Raw genomic sequence first — 4,808 nt, 5'->3', positions numbered from 1 at the left:
TCAATGATACCCTAATGAAAAAATAAGTACTGTTCTTGGATATTTTTGACTAAACTACATAATCTAATTAATGCTCCAAAGTGAACAAAGTGTGTCTTGAATTGAATTATGTCCCCCCCCAAAATGTTTATATCACTTTGGCTGGGCCACGAGTCTCTGTATTGTGTGATTTTCTGGTGTTTCTAAGGGGGGAGTCGCCACTCAAATGCACTAGGAGACTGGTACGTCTAAAGCCTAGGGGCAGAGCAGCTGTCCCAGTGGGCCTGGAAGGCGAGACTGAAGCCCAGGGCTGAGGAGCCTCCACTCAGAATCCAGAGAGTTGGCCAATATCTAGAGTCTGGAGGGCAGGGCTGTTGTGTAAATTGTCTCAGAGAACAGAGAATTATTTTCCAAGCTTTGAGAGCTAATGTAATGTGTTTTGCTGACTTGCCTGGTCTCTGTTATCCCTTCTTTCCCTCCAGTTTCTCCCATTCGTAATAGAAATGTCTAGCTTGTGCCTGTTCTGCCATTTTACGTTTGGAAGAAGACAACTTGTATTCTAGGTTTCACAGATAAAGAGGAATTTTTGGATTTTGGACTTGGAATTAAGACTTTTACTATGATATGATGGGGTGAATATGTTTTGCATGTTACAAGGATGTAATTTTTTGAGGGCCAAAGGGTGGAATGGCATGGATTGAATTATGCCTCTCCAAAAATATGTGTATCAATTTGGCTGGGCCATGATTCTCAGTAGTGTGTGATTTTCCTATATGTTGTAAATCCTGCCTCTATGATGTTAATGAGGGTTGATGGGCAAAGTTCTGTAAGTGAGAGAGGACTCAATCTAAAGATTGGATTGTGTCTTGAGGCAATCTCTTGAGATATAAAAGACAAAAGCAAGCAGAGAGACAAGGGGACTTCATACCACCAAAAAAGCCGTGCCGGGAGCAAAGCATGTCCTTTTTGGACCTGGGGGTCCCTGTGTAGAGAAGCTCCTAGTCTGGAGGAAAGTTGAAGAGAAGCCCGACAGAGAAAGAAAGCCTTCCCCTGGAGTTGACACCCTGAATTTGGACTTTTAGCCTACTTTACTGTGAGAGAATAAACTTCTCTTTGTTAAAGCCACCCGCTTGTGGTATTTCTGTTATAGCACCACTAGATAACTAAGACAAAGTGTTTTTTAAATGTTCCAAAATTCTCTTGACTGAAAGCGTGGATGAATGCTATGTTATGATATTTGGCATTAAAATACACCCCAAAGTCTGTTTAAATTTAACCCCCAAAAGTGAAAAGCTGATACTTTCTTTCGCATTTGTCCTGGTATTTTAAAAAGACCCAGAGCATGCTGGGCATATCCCTAAGGTGCTCCTTTTTCTTTCCAGAGTTGAAAGAAATAGCAGGGAAGTAGCCAAGAAATAGTTTTGTTTGGTAGCTGGGCAAAGTGAATGCCATGTTGCTCAAGACCAAGTCATCATCCTTGAGATTAGCCTTTATGATCTTGCCTTTCTTACCCTTAACAGTAGACGAGTTGAATTATATATGATTATACCCAACTCCAGAGCCTAGCACAAGATCACATACATAGAAGACACTCAAAAATCATCAATGACACTTGTAGCATGTGCATAAATGTATGCATCAAATACTTACACCTAATTGTTGATTCTTACACTGGATCTATTTTCTGACCTACACAGTATATGTGTGGTAAATATCAGCACTCCACAAGTCCCTCCTTGGAGCAGGGTAACAGCTTATAGCTTATAGCAGGGTAACAGCTATCTCTGAAGAAATCTCTTGACCAATCTTTCCCTTTCTCCACACTTTAATTCCTTTTGATATCCTTGATCTGGTTGAGGGTTTCAGGAGTTATGCAATGATTCTGACACATTTCCTTTGTATACTAGCATGTAAAAATTTGTTTCAGGGTGACTGACTTTCATTATCATATGTAATGTATTGGGACCAAGGTTGAAAGTGAGCAGGAAGAGTCCTGTTCTAATATCCTGTCTCACCATTTAAAAGTTAGGGGAGACAAGTCTAAGGAAAATGATTATTTAATTTTTGAAAATGTACTCTGTAATTGTTTATCTACCTCTATTCAATTTTTTATTCAATCATTAATAGCATGGCCAACTATTTTCTAAGACCCCAAATAGAATAAGATAATAAAACCATTATCTGCACCCAAGAAATTACTTATATTTTTGTTCTCAATATCCGGATGTTGGAGGCTGTGGAGACAATACACATAGCTCAATCAAAGTGATATTACATCCTTAAGGAACAGTGTTTTAAAAAGAAAGGGCAGCATACAATTATATTTTATCCCACTGAAAATTATTGATTGATACATCTAGAAGCCATTCCCACTGAGCTTGGGTTTCATAACCTCATGGCTGTTTTGTGAGATTTATTTGTGTGGGTGTGAATAGTAGTCAGCGTGGGAATGAGGAGGAGGGACTTAGTTAACCTTGGCTTTGGGTGGGTTCTGTGCACATAAAGACTGAGGAGAGTCAAATAAACAGAAAGTATTTTGATATTGATATTGCTCCTGACAGTTTTCTGACAAGGCATTAAAGTGTCTCAGTAAAATCTTGTAGAGAACAGAGCAGTGTGGCAATGCATGTGTAAAGGAGATAGGTGACCATAAAGACTTACATTTTGGATGATCTCCAAGGCAGAAAAGAATGTGAGCTCAGTTTGCTGCAAGAGTGCCAAGAGGGGGAAGCTAAACTGTCCCAGGAGACAGGGAAGAGAGGAACTTTGTCCTCTCTAGATTCACCTGTGGCATAAAAAGAAGCAGGAACATGGTCACACTCTTGCTCACTGAGAGGTGGGTCTGAGGCTGGAAAATGGGGGTTCTGTGATATGTAAGAGTGGAGGTGGGGTATTAGGGTGGGGTGGGCAGGTTGCTAAGAAGGTTAATATGGATGCATCAACCAAACATACTTGGGAATTCAGTCTATTAAGGGTGCTAGATCATCACTGGAACTAAAGCATAACTGGAAAGGTGACACAAAAGAGAGAGAAATCATATCCATCCTAAGTCGTCTTGGAGCAGAACACTGTTTATTGCTTAAAGGGACATTCTATAAGCAGTTTAGAAGTGAGATCCCCAAGGGCATGCTAAATTCATAACCCATCAAAACCAAATTCATAACAGATGTTTGTTAAAGCAACATCTTAATCTTGTGGACTTAAAATATTGCAGGACTTTTACATTGCTCAGTGAAGTATCCAAGTGGGGATTAGAGCAGAATTGAGAAAATTCATTTCTCTAAAAAAAAGTTTGTATGCACATCATGATTTACTCCCAAACAATACAGTATAGAAAAGAGGGAAAAGAGTAACTTTACAGTGGAGAAGTCTCACCAACACTACTTCTGTCAGGTGATCAAGGTCAACATTATTGTTATTGTTGTTAGGTGCCGTCGAGTCGGCTCCGATTCATAGCGACCCTACTCACAACAGAATGAAACACTGTCCAGTCCTGTGCCATCCTTACAATCATTGTTATGCTTGATCTCATTGTTGCAGCCACTGTGTCAATCCACCTCATTGAGGGTCTTCCTCTTTTCCACTGACCCTGTACTCTGCCAAGCATGATGTCCTTCTCCAGGGACTCATCCCTCCTGACAACATGTCCAAAGTATGTAAGATGCAGTCTCGCCAACCTTGCTTCTAAAGAGCATTCTGGTTGTACTTCTAAGACAGATTTGTTCGTTCTTTTGGCAGTCCATGGCATATTCAATATTCTTCACCAACACCACAATTCAAAGGCGTCAACTCTTCTTCGGTCTTCCTTATCCATTGTCCAGTTTTCACATGCATATGATGCCACTGAAAATACCATGGCTTGGGTCAGGCACACCTTAGTCTTCAGGGTGACATCTTTGCTCTTCAACACATTGAAGAGGTCCTTTGCAACAGATTTGCCCAATGCAATGCGTCTTTTGATTTCTTGACTGCTGCTTCCATGGCTGTTGATTGTGGATCCAAGTAAAACGAAGTCCTTGACAACTTCAATCTTTTCTCCATTTATCATGATGATGCTCATTGGTCCAGTTGTGAGGATTTTTGTTTTCTTTATGTTGAGGTGTATTCCATAGTGAAGGCTGTGGTCTTCGATCTTCATTAGTAAGTGCTTCAAGCCCTCTTCACTTTCAGCAAGCAAGGTTGTGTCATCTGCATAACGCAGGTTGTTAATGAGTCTTCCTCCAATCCTGATGCCCCTTTCTTCTTCATATAGTCCAGCTTCTCGGATTATTTGCTCAGCATACAGATCGAATAGGTATGGTGAAAGGATACAACCCAGACGCATACCTTTCCTGACTTTAAACCACTCAGTACCCCCTTGTTCTGTCTGAACAACTGCCTCTGGATCTATGTAATGGTTCCTCATGAGCACAATGAAGTGTTCTGGAATTCCCATTCTTCGCAGTGTTATCCATAGTTCGTTATGATCCACACGGTCAAATGCCTTTGCATAATCAATAAAACACAGGTAAACATCCTTCTGGTATTCTCTGCTTTCAGCCAGGATCCATTTGACATCAGCAATGATATCCCTGGTTCCACATCCTCTTCTGAAACCGACCTGAATTTCTGGCAGTTCTCTGTCGATATACTGCTGCAGCCATTTTTGAATGATCTTCAGCAGAATTTTGCTTGCGTGTGATATCAATGATATTGTTCTATAATTTCCATGTTTGGTTGGATCACCTTTCTTGGGAATAGGCATAAATATGGATCTCTTCCAGTCAGTTGGCCAGGAAGCTGTCTTCCATATTTCTTGACATAGACGAGTGAGCACCTCCAGCGCTGCA

Source organism: Elephas maximus, chromosome 2 (assembly GCF_024166365.1).
Source record: "Elephas maximus indicus isolate mEleMax1 chromosome 2, mEleMax1 primary haplotype, whole genome shotgun sequence".
Classification (NCBI taxonomy): Eukaryota; Metazoa; Chordata; class Mammalia; order Proboscidea; family Elephantidae; genus Elephas; species Elephas maximus.
The sequence above is the reverse complement of the archived record's forward strand: the minus strand, read 5'-3'. Positions refer to the sequence as shown.